Source organism: Lagopus leucura, unplaced genomic scaffold (genome assembly GCF_019238085.1).
Source record: "Lagopus leucura isolate 7727_CA_CO unplaced genomic scaffold, USGS_WTPT01 Super-Scaffold_100002, whole genome shotgun sequence".
Taxonomy (NCBI): Eukaryota; Metazoa; Chordata; class Aves; order Galliformes; family Phasianidae; genus Lagopus; species Lagopus leucura.
In genome coordinates, this window is record NW_024962263.1 from 42,947,432 (window position 1) to 42,964,171 (window position 16,740).

A 16,740-nucleotide genomic window follows, 5' to 3' on the forward strand; every position below is an offset into this window, starting at 1 on the left:
GTCTTTGACATCTGTTTTCCTCCTTCACCCAACCCTGCGACCCAAACTTTATCACTCATGTACCAGGGTGATGGTCTCCTCCCAGTGCTGTGGAGCAAGCCAGCCACAGGCAGAACTTCAGAGGATGAGCTGCCTTCCCCAAAGTCCCACTGAAAACAGCCAAACTGAAATCATTCATGATGTGGGCCAAAAGAAACCATTAATGGTGCAGTAAGTTCCTGCCAAAAGGAGAAAGAAGAAGGTGAGAAAGTGGCAGTACTTCTGAAAGTGGAGAGGACAATAGATTCTTTCCTAATTGCACCCTCAAAAGCTGTTCTGTCACCAAAACAACAGGAGAAAAAGCTCATCTGGCAGAAGATGTTCACATGGATCATTTCCCTGCATTTACTGAAACAGTCAGCAGAACAGGCTGTCAGCAGGAGACTGCTGGTCTGTGCCATGGTAGGTGCTGCTCTCCATGCTGCCTGGTGAAGTGAACCTGCTGTGGGCAGGGAATAAATATCTTGGAGAATCAGTCAAGGCAAGAACTTGCTTGGCTCCTCCTGCAATCTTTTTGCAAAGAAAATGTTTTCTGCTCAAATCTCCGATGTATTTTCTAAGACATTTAGATGAGCCTTCACTCTAAATGTATGGCTTCATGGCCACGTTTGCAGACCAGTATTGCAGAGTCAGTGAGGTCTGGGGCTACGTCAGCAGTGGAGCTCTGAGCTTGGCTGAAAACAGGCATTTTGTGATTCTCATCCTCACAGAGCCACATAATGCTACTGAACTGTGATCCAGACACTAAACTTGCATTAAAAACAAAATAAAACCCATATGTAAATAGATTATGAGGCAGGTCATTGTTGCCAATCAGAGTTTGCAGACAGTCTGAAATAGCAGCTCTGAGCAATATATGCTGCTCCCATTCTTCTCAATGTGATGTTAACTAAGAAATCTAATTACCACAATTTAAATGTCAGCATCATTAAATATTTTGTTACTGAATACTCAAGCAGAAACATCCAGCTAATGTGTTCTTATTACATTCCCAAACCACCTCCCACAGTTTTCACTGTGAGCCAGATGCATTGCTTGTCCTCTGCTTAGACACTGAAACCTCCAGATTTCTTCCCAAAATTCTTAGGTTATAAGGTAATTTGGTCTTGTCAGTCCAATAATCTGGAACACATCTTGAAAAGGAACAGTCTGGGAGAAAGTACATGAAATTTAGTCCTGAAAAATATTCACGAGGAATTCTTTGTAGGGACTAACATTTGTCTAATTCAATATAATAATGCTTTTAATATTCATTTTTATATTCTGTTTGATACAATAAGACGTTCTTGTTCACATTTATCTGGACCTGCCATGGTGTTTCAGTCTCATTCTAGTTTATTGAGGAACTGGTAACAAAGATGTTGGCTACAAATATCGTGCAAGACATAAAGGTAAATATTTGTTAGAAGAATAGCAGACAGTAGCTGTCAGTTCCTCAGTGTAAGCACTTTTCCCTGACTGTCACATACGCTGTGTCATTTCACCTGAAGTAAATGGCCTGTTAAAAACTAGCAAATACCCTTGTGATTTATTTCACCATCTATCCAAAGCCTTTCTGAGCTGAGGCTAAAGAAGCTTTCCCCGAATACCAGAACCAACTGGTCCTTTCAAATAAAGGTTGAACTTTCTGACTTACTCTTGATCAGCAGGAGTAATAAACACTTTCAGTCACAGATATACAAGGAGAAAATTGCATTGAATAATCTCCCAGTAAGCAATTCAATGTGGAGAAATTAAGTAAAAAACAGATGATATTTTTTTTCTTAATAACAGTTTAAGGAAAGCTAGGAAGGCCTGAAGGAGAAGTTGCATTGCTATGATTAAGCAACTGAAGTAAATGAAAGCTTGAGAACACGACAGACTGGCAGCTTGACTGGCAAGCAGGAGGCCTGAAGTCCATCAGAAGACCAGCAGAACTTAATAGGCAACTGGAAATGCAACCAGAAATATTGTGGGAAGGGGAACAGGAAGAGTAAGAAATGCCCAAATACAGTTAAGATACACAGTATTAACAGAATCAGTGGGTCTAGTGAGGGCTATGTTATTGTGCTTGATTCGTGACAAGAGTAATGATCACAGCATGCACGATGCGCACATGATGTAAGTTTAGACATGTAAAGTTCAAGAGACAAGACTATAAAGCAGGTCCATCATATGGCTTTCAACTGCTGAAGAGCTGCATTCCCCTGCAAATCCTATAGTGCAAGGCTCTGGGCTCTGCTGCAATGACCAAAGCACGGACCATGCCACAGCAGCTCCTGTGCCAGACCTTGGCAAGTCTTGTGGCTGAGGCCAAGCACCCAAACAGCTTTGTGAACAAGCCTGTGACCAGCGGCTGAACAGCTCTGGCCGTTCCATCAGTGAAACTCAGTCCCAGGCACTTTTGCTGCTAAATGTGATGTTGGTCAATAGGAGAGGCAGACCTAAAGGAAGCAGCCAAGACTGGTAGTGGTGCAAACTGAACAACCATGTCTCCCAACATGTTTTTTTTCTGCATATTGAGATGAGACTCATGTTAATGAAATACATGGCTCAACAGCAATGCCATCTTGGAAAAGCAGATAAAAGAGAGCTTTTGATGTCAAGGCAGGAGTACTTATCACAATCTGTTTTTCCTTCAGACAATATCACTGCTGTTGGAATCAAATTGAATGCTTTTTAGTTTCAAGTTAGAAAACTCAAGTTTCTTCACAGAATCATTTCTATATAAGATTACCATTCAAATTGGAATTCCCTTTAAAATGGAAGACAGTACCTCTGTGTAGCACTGCCAAACTTCATCAGCTTGCCGATTTGCTTGAAATAGGAAAAGTGTAGTTTGGACAAGTACACACTTTGCAGTCCAAATAGATCCTACTTGTGGTTTTAGAAATAACAAATAAATGACCACTCTAACAGAGAGATTATTTCCCATCAGTGTTATCCCCTAATAAAACTGGCATACTGAACTTCTCTTGCTATATCCTCCATAGAGGCCTTTTATTGACTTAAGCTTATCAGAACAAGGTGTCCTTTTCTCGTTTTACTGATTCTTAACCAAGTATAGTGTGTGCTACTGATTACTTTGGGCCACCTCCACTAGCTTTCAGAGAGCTCTTTGGATGTAGCTTTGTCATAACTTTGGGGACAATAAATTAGTGAAAATAAGGACTGATAGATCTACAGAGCCTGTAGATCCTGAAATTTGAAAGCCTGGGGAGAAACCATATAAGAATTCAAACTGGAATTGCATTGGGTTTCTAATGATATTTTGTTCTTGCTCTTCCTTCTGATCTCTTTCCAGTATGCCACAGCTCAGAACTGAGAGTATGTGTGGTCTCACCACAGCCATCCAGAAAGACAGAATTAGCGGTCTGATCCTTGCCATGATTAAAGAAAACATGCTTGTAAAATAAATACAAATTGACTGGGATATGAACATTGTCACTAGGACTCGTTTTGAAGTAGTCTACCAAGCCATAGAGGAAGAAATTGGAAAAATAACCAGATATCCCGTAGAGGGCCAGATCTGTTTTGCATCAGCCTACCAGAGCTCTTCAGGGAAGAAAAGTCTCCAAAGGTGAGGGGAATCTTAGTCTCTGGAGCCAGTCGTGGCTCCTAGAGGATGGTGCTGGCTGGCAGTACAGTATGCCCAGTTTTCCCAGTCAGTAATACTTTATTGTGTGCCATGCTGCACATACTTTTGCTGTTCTGTTCTTACCAGACTGTGAACTATTCTCTTTTTTAGTCCTGGGGGAATCTCACAAAGGAGAACTACAAACAAACAAATAAAACCCCTCTCTTTGTTCCTGTATCCTCTGACTCTTCAGTGAAATTCTCCTTCTGTGAAGAAGAGGCCTGAACTGGAGCTGAATGGATGAGCTGAGTTGAATAAATGCATTCTGATGAGCCAAGATCTTAGAAGTCCTCAGTGGTAGAAGCTGCTGTGCTGTAGATCCGACAATACACTTAAAAACAACATCCAAGGCTCTCAGTACTAGCGTATCTGACTTATAATAAATGTTCTTCATTTGGAATCATCCTCCTTGCAAAGAAAACAAATGAATGGCTAATCATTTGAGAAGAGATTTCAAGGAAAATATTTCTCCATTCTGAATAATGTTTTCATTCATAAAAAGGGTGTGAAATCAGTGGTAGAGGTCTTTGCTAAAGAAAAAAGGGTTTGTAGATTTCAAGAGTTCCTTTGCTAATCTAAAAAGTTTGCATATGTAGCACAAGAATGCTTCCATTTTGGAAACTGTTTTCACTGAAAAGCATGTGAAGTTTTATAGGCAACAAAGCTTGGGTTATTTGGTGTATCTTTTGTTCTAATAAAGTATTTCTGCAAATGGTTAATTCATTAAAACACAGAATGAATGTGTTCTTTTTCTCCCATTTATGCACATTATTGTAATTTTATTTTGTTCAGCAACTTAAAAAGATATTTCTTTTTTTGCCAACATTTCTTTCTTTCCATGTGAATAAACATGTATATAAAATAGGTAGGATATATAATGCATACTTTGTTGTTTAAAATAGATTTTTTTTAATTGCTTAGTTGTAGAAAATAGAGGAATTAGGATGGTATCTGCATCATTTATTTTGCAAGGAGCCAAAAATGCTGGCCAAAAAGTAGCTATGTCATGTTTACCTCTTTTAAATGCCAGCCCGTTAGCTGAAGCCACTTGAAGATAACTGCAGACTCTAGAGTTACGCTGAGACCAACAGTGCAGTGCAGTGCAGAGCAAAAGGTCCATCTGCAAGAGTTCAATTGATTGAGACAGACTTTAGCAAAAGGAAAGGTAAATAAAAGAGAGGAAAGATGAGGAAATTCAAAGGTTGTTTGTTAGGCAATTTAACAAGTTTGGGTTTTGAAAACGTTGTGTTTCTAGACAGTACAAAAGTTCAGTGGTGGGAATTCTTAAGGAAATAACATTCTTAAGTAACTATTGTGCAATATTCATAGAAAGCCATTTTGAAAAAGAGAAAAACAGTAGCCTTTGTAACAGCTGAGGAACAGAAACTTATCCTGTACCTCATGCTATGTGCCTGAACAGCTAACAAAGAGAATTCACATGTATTTTCCTCACATTATTAATTCATTTTTATTTCCTCTGAAGTCCTATTTTATTATCATTTTTGCAAGGTGGAATTAATCTCAGCTAGGAAGAATGGTCCTATTTCTTTTCAGAAAATATATTTAGATAAGAAACAAACACAGGAGTCATCGCCATTCTGGTAAGAGTTACCCAGATACACTGTTTGCTTATTAACTGTAGAAGATAGAGTTTTCAATTTTGCTGGAGGTGCACACAGTTTTTGAAAACATGGCTTATCTCTGTATGTCCAAAATGCTTATGTGGGAACACAGAAACTTTCCCTCCTGTAATGCCCATATGGGAGATGGTCAGAAGCATATATTTAGTTTTTTGCCAAGCAATTCCTGCAACAATGAGAAAAATCTTAAAAGGGCATAATATGCTGTTCAAACAAACTGCACCCCTATGGAAAAAAAAAAAAAGAAAAAGGACCTTGGAGCTTTATGGTTCTCATCAGGATTAATATTCACGAGACCCATATTTGGGGTTGGGATACAGTGGGTGAAATTGTGTTGGAATCTGACAGCGTTATATCCACCTCTCTAAAGTCTGAGCTGGGCCATTAGCATCTGTATCAGCCACATCAGCCAGGCACAGACTGGAACAAAATTTGAAATATATTTTAGATTAGCTGATGGTTTCTTGCCTGTAAGCAAGATGAAACAGATTATATCTGCAGTCCCAGAGCACGTTTTTCATTCTGGAATGGTAATACTTTTTAGGCCAGAATACTGTTTAAACCAAAGAACAGACAAAAATGGATAGTAAACTCCTAGTTTTTAATCATATTGTCTTTTGATAGCATTTGCTATAGAAATGTTTGTAGGACTGAGGTTATAAATCTAGGATTTTGATTATAGAACTCTGATATTGAGAATATTGACTTTATACTGTCAAATCTTTAATTCTGAATCATTTCTTCCCTATTAATAGACGAAAAGGCTTTGCCAATGAATGCTACTGATTTTTTTTTTTTTCCATTATGGAGTTCAGGCAAAAGTATTTTCATTTGTCAGAAAAAAACATTTCTGCAACAGCAAGATTTGTTTTAAAGTTGAACTTTTGCTTGCGCTTCTACTGTAAAATCTTTGCTATTCCATGATAAAGGTATTCCATTGGGTTTGTTCTCTGTATAGAGGTTTAATTCAGAAAGGATAATGAATAAAACTGATGCAATTCCTACAAGCTTCTGGAATGGGTGAAGGATGTTTTAATGTAATACAAATTGAAAGTTTGTGCACCACACTTGGGCAAAGTTATCCTCTCTTGGATAGAACAATTCACAGTATCATCAATCCATCTTCAGTGTGAGAAAAAGATCCTCAGCACTATCACACTGATTGAAATGTTTCTCAGCCATCATCTTTCATCACGGTAACCTTTGGTAGTCGATACTCATCAACCATTTTCATTCTATCTTGTGATTAATTTGAATGAAAATCACAATCCTACTCCAGTAACCCGCTTCATTAGCTTTATAAATAATGAAATTTTAGTCAATAAAATTCTTATTCAGAGGAGCACTTAATGGTTATGTTTCAAAGTGATTTTGTTCTTTTAGATGCTTTACTAGGCAGGGTGCTCAAGGACTAAAACTGCATGCAATTTTTCTAAAGAATGTGATACATAGTAAAAACAGTTTTGTAAATAACAAAAATGTGAACGATTCTCTTATCGAGCTAAAAGGACCAAGTATAAATGCCAAGTGACAAATCCAACAGTAATATCAATTTTCAAGGTACAGAAATTCCACTGAACTGGCACAGCTGCAGATTTATCAAAGAAATGGTAGCTCATAAAACACACGGCTGACCTTCTTCTGAAAGTGCTTATCACACTTATAAGATTTTATATCTATTTTTCCAGATGGACCAAGACAAAACTCAGGTTCTCCACAACCTAAGACTCCATCATATGTCACATATGGTAAGTGTGGACAGGTGTGGTGGGAAGCAGCTTTGAACAATCTTTAGCACACAAATTACTTTGTGAAAAACAGACTGACAAAACAGATCTTAGCCACTGCAAATAAAAGATGGTATGCTAGATTACATGTCCTGTAGGCATGTATGCTATACCATGGTATAGTTGGGGGGTTGGACTCGATGATCTCTAGAGGTCCCTTCCAACCCCTACAATTCTGTGATTCTGTATGGTGGGACAAAATACTGTACATAAGTCATAGGAAGGGTTACAACTTTAACTAAAATAATACTTACATGAAAATGTGCATTAATTTTTATTTGTTAAGAACTTCACATATTTTTTCAGTCTTTATATTAACACCATTCTGAAGGCAAGGAATCACTGAATCATAGAACCACAGAATGGCTTGGGTTGGAAGGGACCTCAAAGCCCACCCTGTCCCACCCCATGCCATGGGCAGGGCTGCACCCCAGCAGCTCAGCTGCCCAGGGCCCCATTCAAACTGGCTTTGAGCACCTCCAGGGATGGAGCAGCACAGCTTACATGGGCAGCTGTGCCAGCCTGTGCCAAGAATTTCTGCTTTATATTTAAACTAAATCTGTCCTGTTTTAGTTTTAAATATGAAATCAGTGGGGCAATTAAGAACAGTGTGGTCCAAAAACATGTGTAAATCCACTAGATGGGAGGTAACACCTGTGCTTCGAACATTTTTTGTTTTGCAGTACAGTACATTCAGCAGGCTATCAATCTCCAGTATATGCAATGCTCCTTTTGTAACTCATTCATGATAAGTGCTGTAAAAACACATAGAGGATCCTGAAGGGTTGTTACAGTAGCTGTAACAGTAAGTGCCATAGGGAAATGATATACTCAAAATATAAAGACTATCAAGAAGCTCCTTTTCTGATCCTCAGAATGTTTTTGTTCTGGTCATCTTTATTTTCCACACTACAAAAACCTGAGCTTTAAAAGAAAAAGGCAGCTCTGATTTCCGTGTACCCAAACCAGGACAAACCAGCCCCAAGGCAGCCCTGGCAGCGGACATTCCCAGCACCCACAGTGTAGTTCTAACCCTGACTGAGGCAGGGCCAAGCTGACCCACTTCATCAGTGGACGATCTGTCCCAGGGCAAGGAAAGGTGTGAGTTCTTCATTGGGGTTTGACTTCCTGCAGCAGAGCTAAAACACATGTACAGATGCTATAGGGAGGTGTAATTTTAAGCCTCAACATGGCACACTGATAAAAAGGGAAACATGAAAAAAAGAAAAAAAGAAGAAAAAAAATAATGAAAAAAAAAAAAAAAAAGGAAAAGCAAAATATTCAAGGCTTACATCTGAGGTCTGGGAATGCTTCCCACCTCAGCTCTTCCACAAGCTTTCTCTCTGAGTCCTCATATCGGGTGCTTGAAAAACGGGGGAGGCACAGTGGTGCACTGTTGGAGTGCATCCAGAGAAGGGCCACAAAAATGATCCAAGGGATGGAATACCTTCCTACCCAGATGGGCTGAAAGAGCTGGGGCTGTTCAACCTGGAGAAGAGAAGGCTCTGGGGTGACCTGATAGTGACCTTTCTGTATCTGAAGGGGGGCTGTAAGAAAGAAGGGGACAGACTCTTCATCAGTGTCTGTTGTGATAGGACAAGGGGAAATGATTTTGACCTAAAAGAGATTTAGGTTGGATATAAAGAAAAAACTTTTTATTATAAGAATAGTGAGAAACTGGAACAGGTTTTCAGACAGGTGGTGGATACTCCATCCCTAGAGACACTCAAGGTCATGCTAAAGGGGCTCTGAGCAACCTGATCTGCTGTAGGTGTCCTTGTTCATTGCAGTGGGGTTGGACTAGATGACCTTTAAAGGTCCTTTCCAACTCAAACAATTCAAAGAGTCTTTGGATATCCATGTCCTTAGCATTGCAATGGGTTAGTGATAGGGGATACTCCACATAGATATTCTGAATAAATATTCATATGTTTAACTGTGAGACACCTTTTCATTCAGAGGATTACAGTGTACATTTCAGTTTCTTTGCATTGCTAGACTTCTGTGAGTGTTGGAACAGAAATATGTGCAAGGATTTTCACCTTCAGGTTGGAGCTAATTCTGTTGTATCAGTGGTAAAGAACAGATTACAAACAGGTCAGAAGACAGAATTGCAATTTGTGTGATCAAATTAAAAAATATTGTTAAACTTTACGAATAACATTTTCTTTGAGCTTCATAAACATGTTCACAAGGGATGATAGCTCCTCCTCAGATTAAAACAGGCCTATTTAAGGAAAATGTAATAGCTAGCTTTGCTGCTACAGTATGGCATAGCATCCTGAAGGAATTTATCATGTCGCAGGGGTAGAATGCACTGATGCTTCTCTTGAAGCATTTCTACAGACAGCCCCAGGAAATCAAGCTGTGACACACATCTGGATAGCTCTGTACTCAAATAGCATCACATTTAAAGATGAGGAGTTGGCAAGAAAAAAGCAGTAGTCCGTGAAAGATTACTCATTGCTACAAATTCTCAGTTCAACAAGAACCGTGAGTAGACTGAGCAGTTAAGTTAGGTAAGAAGGCTTTTTGTCAGCACATTTCTTTCACACCACAAAGTATCCAGAAGTAAAACCTCACCTAGAGAACAATGTAAAAGATAGTTGACTAACGTCTTACCATTTGGAAAGAGCTATTGCATTAGGAATCTTCAAAATACATGGCAGGAAATGAGAAACAAATGTAGCATGGCATGATCTATTGTTCGCACAGAAATAACAGGTATGGAAGATTGGTACATTCAAAGAAAGGAGAGCAGCTTAAAGAATTCGTCAGGCTGGAATTTAAGCAGCTGAAAGAGTTATTCATACAAATTTGATGTTGCTTTACTGTTTATCCCTAAAGGAAGAAAGGTTTCATAACTTTGTGGGAGAAGCTGGATAGCTCCAAGGCTGTAATAGACATCTTTTTCATACTGTTTTGCGAGAAGTGTTCTAATTGATGGCAGGATGGGGCTCTACACAGCCTTATGGATGAATGATTTAAGAACTGTAGGTTATATGATGTTACAGTTAAATGAGAACACTCCTTGAAGGAAGCTGAGCTTCAGAGAGTTCTAGTGTTGCTTCAAGTAGAAATTGTTCTTATAAGTCAGACAAAATCTAGTTGTTAAAATAAAAAAATGTTTTTCCCCTCCTAACACAGAAGGACCATAGCATTAGAAGCTGTCTTTTTTGTGAGATCTTTCCCTGCTTTTCAGGGTTGGAAGGAAAAGAGCTGTATATTCTTGGCTACCTTTTTGGGGCCACACACACACTGTCCATCTGGCTGCATGCTCACTTTTATGCTTCTTTCCATCCACAGTCTAATGCAGAGCTTCAACCAAATCAATGCCCTGTTTCCTGTTTTTGCAACCAATTTCCAGCAAAACCCCTCTAGTCACATAACTGAGCTCCATACCCAGCCTTCATATTACTGTGTTTTACCTTGGGTGGTGGCTCGTATTGTTTCAATTACCACTAAGCAAATGCATCTTTAATTTCTCTTCCATTTCATTTGAGAGACAATCAGCATGCCCTTCCACTTCAGTGTGGTCTGCAGTCATCTAGACTTCACACATGCAGACAGCCACCAGCATTGTCCAATGCAATGAACTGCAGCAAAGGCCTCTTGCATATTCAGGCCAACTAGACTAAGGACAGATGTTTCCCTGCTTTCACTGCATTTTCAGTAGGGAATGATGAGCCTTTAAATGACAGAATGGCCAATCTGTGCTACTGCCATAGCTTTGTGATTTGAAATTGTCTGATTTCTTTTAATGGTTGTGTATGTGTTTCATCTCAAAACTGGAACAGAATTTTTTTATCTTAAACTAAAAAACTAAACTTGACATCACTGACTGGGAGATCCATGTGGATTCATTTAATCTTTTCAATTAATGCAGACATAAATTTGATGCAACAGATGACAAGATATTCTCTATGTTACAAGCATAATATGGTTTTAATATGATGGCATGTTGTTAATCACGTGTAACATATTTTCTTCCATCAAAGTCAGAAAACAAAATGTCAGTGGAGTATTTTGCATTTTTCTCTTTGAGAAAGGGGAAGAGTGCTGCACTCTGCGGCATCTGAATTAGTCGGAGAATCCCAGAGTAGGTGAAGTTGGAAGGCACCTCTGGTCCAACTCCTGCCTAAGCAGGGCCACTCAGAGCAGGATGCCCAGGACCACGTCCAAATAGCATTTGAATATCTTCAGAGAGGAAACTAAGCAACCAGTGCCAGTGTTTGACCATTAACACTGTAAAAAGTGGTTGTTGTTTGTTTTTTCTTTCTTTTTTTCTGTGTTCAGATGGATAGAATTTCATGTATTTTAAGTTGTGCTCATTTCCTTTCATCCTGGCATTGGGCACTACTGAAAAAAGCCTGGTTCCCTCATCTTCATTCCTTCCCTTCAGATATTTATATACACTGATGAGATCCCTCTTAGCTGCTTCTTCTCTAGGCTGAACAACTCCATCTCTTTATACCTCAGAAGCTCATATTCCTTAATGATCTTCATCGCTCTTCTCTGGACTCTATCCAGTATGTCCATATATCTTCTATACTGGGAAGCACTCCAGGTGTGGCCTCATCAGGTCTGAGTAGAAGGGAAGGCTCACTTTCCTCCACTTGCTGGTGACTCTTTTCTAATGCAGCAAGGGTACTTTTTTCCCTTCTTTGCTATTAGGGCATACTGCTTGCTGATTGTCAGCTTATTGTCCACCACGTCCTTCTACACAGAGCTGATTTCCGATTGATCGGCCACCAGCCTATAGAGGTACCTGGGGTTGTACCTCCCCAGCTACAGGACTTTGCACTTCCCTTTGTTGAGGTTCCTGCCAGCCCCTTTCTCAGCCCATCCAGGTCAGTCTGGGTGGCAGTACAACTCCCTGGTTCATCAGCCACTACTTCTAGTTCTGAGTTTTTTGCAGCTGGCTGCAAAGTTGAATCCTGCTCCATCATCTAGGTCATTAATGAAGGTGTTGAACAGCACTGGCCCCAGTACTGAGTCCTGGAGCACATCACTAGTAACTCACTTCCAGCCAGACCCTGTGCCAGTGCTCCTGAGCCTGGAAGCTTTTGTGTACAATTTGATAGACATACATGGCAGGTTGCTATTATTCTGAAATTCATAGAAATTATTCACTAAATTAGGAGACAGTCAAGAAATAAGAAAATCACAGTAACATAACAGTGGCTTCAATGTTTGCAAAATTTTTAATGAGGAAATGACATTGGTGAAAAATGTTTACTGTGATATGGTGAAAGAATGACACTGAAGTAAATTCCTGTCACTGAATGAAAAGATGGTGTAGGATCAACTTAAATATCAGTTGCTATGATGTGGCCAGTTACAGTCATGGCTAGTTTTAAATGACCAGCTATATCACCTGGTCAAGACCATTGTCAATGCTAAATTGAATTTTGAACTTAGTATGCATTTAACATTGTTTTAAGTAGCCTGCATATGTGCAGTTAATGTGATAAGCATATTTTAAATGAAAGTAATTCTGTAGTGTCTCGAATACTCTGGAGAGAAGTATCATGTCAAACTTCTCAGTTTGGTACTTCAGGTTAGTCTCATTTTGGCTTTACAAGAAAAAAATGTCAAGACTTAAAGCACTGTGAGAGGCCTCGCTGCACAAGGAAATCAATGATAAAGTGCTCATTGATTTCAATAAATCAGTTTCAGACCAGGAACCATATATTTACTGGGGCGGGAACACTGTCTTTTTCCATCATTTTGTCTTTTTTTAAACACCACACATATCGATGACAGTATAAAAATAAGGCAGTGCATAGCTCTAATCTCAGCTAATAATGGGCTCCAATTCTAAAGCCATCCTCAGTGACTGGCAAATTACAACAACTGCAGCCCTGGTCCCTATAACAAAACCCATCGATTCAAAGTGACCAGCTATGTGCAAAGTTGTTTTGGCAGCTGAGTTTCATTTACTGGAAAGTGAGCATTTCAAACAAATGCTGTTTGATTTAGCTGTAAGCATTCAAACTATCAGGTCAAAAACTTGTCAGGGACTTATTTGCTGTGCAGCAAGGAGCAGATAGAATCACAGAATGATAGAATCATTTAGATTGGAAAAGACCACTGAGATCAAACCATGCCTACCATGCCCACTAACCATGTTGCTCAGCATCACATCCACTCATTTCTTGAACGCCTCCAAGGACTCCACCACCTCCTTGGATAACAGGATCCTGTGCTGCCAGCCCTTGTGCTGCTGCTACTCAGAAAATCTTTTGGCAGAGAAAATATTTGCATGGTGCATTCAATCCTCCTTTTGTTGTGAACCCTCTTTCAACTCTAAATCTGTGCCTCTGCGCTCACCCTCAGAGTGCAACCTTGCACTGTTCCTCTTCTATGGCTCCATCTCCCTGGTTGTGCATTAATAAACAGTGGCAGATGAAGAGTTATTAATTAGCTTCATTTAAAGCCAAAAAAAAAAAAAAAAAAAAGGTGCTGACACACAAATAATATGAAGGGTTCACAAAAAGTTGGATATATGAGGATATCCCGTGCTCAGAAGTACTGATAGGTGTGGAAATAATTATGCTCTTCGGTGTAAATGGCCCCGCAGAGCTGTGCTGTAAATATTTCCCCTCATCCATCACCCTGCAAAGCCAACCCCCCAGAGCTCCCACGTCACAGGAGGAACAAATGTCCTCGTCGCAGAGTTTCAACTTTATGTCACCTATTAGTATGAGTTGTCAGGCCAGGTTCCTGTAAATCAGATTAACATCCCCCTAATGCAGCCTCTGTGCAGAATCCTTAGTGCAGTAATTTCAGAGAGGGATGCTGAGGACAGTAATTTTAGTAAAGAAAGACTCCTATGCAATGTGCTAAAAGCATTAACCACAATAGAAGCAAAAAAAAAAAAAACCAAAAAAACACACACACACACAAAAAAAAAACACCTAGAGCTGTTACAGTCTATTAAGTAAATACATAATGAATGTATGCAAGCCACCTCCCAGATGTTGGTTTGGAAATATGAGCAGGAGTACTGGAAGAGGGTGAGTGTGATTTATTTATCTTTTACCTGCCCTAGCACTCTCTCATTTCCTGATGAACACAATGGCTTGGCACAACTTGAAGCCCCAAAAGTCAGATTTCTCTCGGCAGACATCCTGATCATTCCAACAGATATTTTAGGAGTTTGCCATTAGTTCCTTTGTTTAATTAATGGCTCCCCAACAGGGACTCACACGGCCTTTTCCCACAGCAATGACACAATGCACTTCAATCATTTTGTCCAGTAAAATGGGCTGACCCCAGCATCTGCCACCACACATGGAGGGAGAATTTGCCCCAGGAGTTCCCTTCCTCTTAGCACACATTTTATAGCATGTTTTCTATATGTTCTGTATTTTCCCAGAGCCCCCATCAGAAATAAGAATCCCATTATGGCATGGGATGTATCCATAAAGGACATGGGTTAGTGTGCATGGTGGTGATGGGCTGATGGTTGGACTAGCTGATCTTAGAGGAGAAGATGATCTTAGAGGTCTTTTCAAGATCTTTTCTGTGGTAGAATCATGGAATCATCATGGCTGGAAAAGACTTTTTAGATCATCTAGCCCATTGATCATGTCCCTCAGTGCCACATCTACACAACTCTTGAACACCTTCAGGGATGGTGACTCCACCATCTCCTTGGGCAGCCTTTGCCACTGCCTCACCATTCCTCCTAAGAAGAAATTTCTCCTATGATTCCATAACTCTCCTGAGATAGCCAGTGGTCCCCAGCCAGGTCCATGGCTCCAGCATGACAATGGGGACTTCAGTTTCCTGATATGTTTTGCAAAAATAGCAGAAAAATTAAATCAGGCTATTTAATGAGATCCTGCCTCTGGCTCTTGGAACCCATCGTGCCTTGTATATCAATTTGCAAAGCTGTAAAAGTTGACACCTGTACCTAGTTCCCCACTAAAAAAAAAATACAGACAACCAGGAAATCTGCTTGCCACACAGCTACCTTTATTGCAGGATCCCTCACTCAGCCAACCTAAGCACAGTTTATCACGGAAAATAATCTTGCGTGTCGAAGAAAAATTTCCTTGTTGGAACTTCAACCTTCACCATGTACAGCTGGCATTCCACGGCCCCTCCTGGGGGCATCTCCTTTGAACCCTAGGGCTTCACACAGATTTCAGCAATAATTAGCATCACAGGTTAACTTAAGGCTACGGTGACAGGGGCAGAGAGCTTTCCTTTGGCTGCTATGCTTTCTAAAAACAGTGATGCAGGCTGCCTCCCACAAGGACACGTCAGCCATGCCGTGACTCCCAGCTCTTGGGAGGTCAGGCTTAATCCTGGTGTTAGTGACTGGGGCAGGGCACACATAGCCTGAGGACGGCGGGCAGAGCATTGCAGCACACATAGCCTGAGATAGGCAGGCCCTGAGCTTATTTTCCTAAGGACATTTCCCAGTGTACCACCTCCAGAAAGGCTGAGTGTTGCCCATGGGGACAGCACTCCTCCAAAGTACTCCCAAATTCTAGGAGGATTTGTAGTCCGTGGAGGTGACAAATTGTCTGGCACAGCTACCCAGAGAAGCTGTGGTGCCCCATCCCTGGAGGCATTCAAGACCAGTTTGGATGGGGCCAGGTTGGATCCAACTGAGCTGCTGAATGGCAGCCCTGCCCACGGTACGGAGTAGGACTGGGCGGCTTTGAGGTCCCTTCCAACCGAAGCCGATTCTGTGATGCTCCCGCACTCCAGCTGTGTCCGAAGTGCACATGCTTTTATCGTTTTCCCGCATCACACCAGAAGCATTAGAATAAAAAACCATGAACGGGACCGCTGCGTGCGTAGAGTAGGAAAAATCGGCACCCCGCATCACCACCCCTGCTCCCGGCAGCCCAGCACAGGGAGGCGGCCCCGGCCCCGGTCCCGGGCGGGCAGAGGCGGGGCAGGGCGGCGGCGGGGCCAATGGGGCTGCGGCGGGGCGGGCCGCGCGATGCCGTGCCTAGCCGCGCCGTGCCGGCAGCCGGAGTCCGCCGGGCGCTGCAGGTGGGAGCCCGGCTGCGCGGCGCGGAACTTCGGCGGGCCGGGGCTGTGCCCGCGCCGAGTAGGCGGCGGGAGGAGGGGGAGCTGCGAAAGGAGGAGATCCTGGCCAAGGGCTCAGGTGAGCCGCCGCTGAGCACTGCTCCCCGCGCTGTCTTCCCGCGGCACCGCTCAGTTCGGCTAGTCGGGTCGCGATGCGGGGCCGCCGGGCTGTCCTTGGCTTGAGGTCAATGGGGAAGGCCAAGGGGCGAGCGCTGTCCCGACTGCTCCGCGGCTCTCACCCTTTTTCCATTTTTGTTTTTTATTTTTTAATTTAATCTTCTCCTCCGTGTTGTCGCTGCCCCCATCCCACCCCCGCAGGCGGTGCCCTCGGGCAACCCTCGCTCTTTCTGCGGCAGCGGAGCGGCCACGTTGCGGGAATGCCGCAGGCGGGCCCCTTCCCTGCGGCTGCCCGTGCCCGCGCAGCGGAACACCCGCGCGGGTTTTGCGCGCTGCGCGGCGGGGGCGGCTGCGGGGGCGCGCATCATGTGCGCGCTGCGCAGCGCAGTGTAGAGCGCAGAGCAGCTCCGGGGAAGCCCAGCCGCAGCTGATGGGATGCTGACGCCCGTTCTGGGTGGCGGAAGGGTTGTGTGTGTGTGTGTGTGTG

The 16,740-nt window shown here is 42.0% G+C and overlaps 1 protein-coding gene across 5 annotated transcripts in view; it reads left to right on the top strand.

Annotated features, from left to right (window-relative positions):
- Positions 1–16,106: 16,106 nt before the first annotated feature.
- EPB41L3 (erythrocyte membrane protein band 4.1 like 3) overlaps positions 16,107–16,740 on the top strand; it is a 135,839-nt gene continuing 135,205 nt past the window's right edge. For 2 of the 5 annotated variants that reach the window (XM_042868704.1, XM_042868705.1), the window contains exon 1: positions 16,175–16,215. The gene's annotated coding sequence lies outside the window, so the exon portion shown is untranslated. Of the gene's footprint in view, positions 16,216–16,740 lie in introns of all 5 variants that reach the window. The other 3 variants (XM_042868706.1, XM_042868707.1, XM_042868703.1) reach the window with 3 other exon arrangements.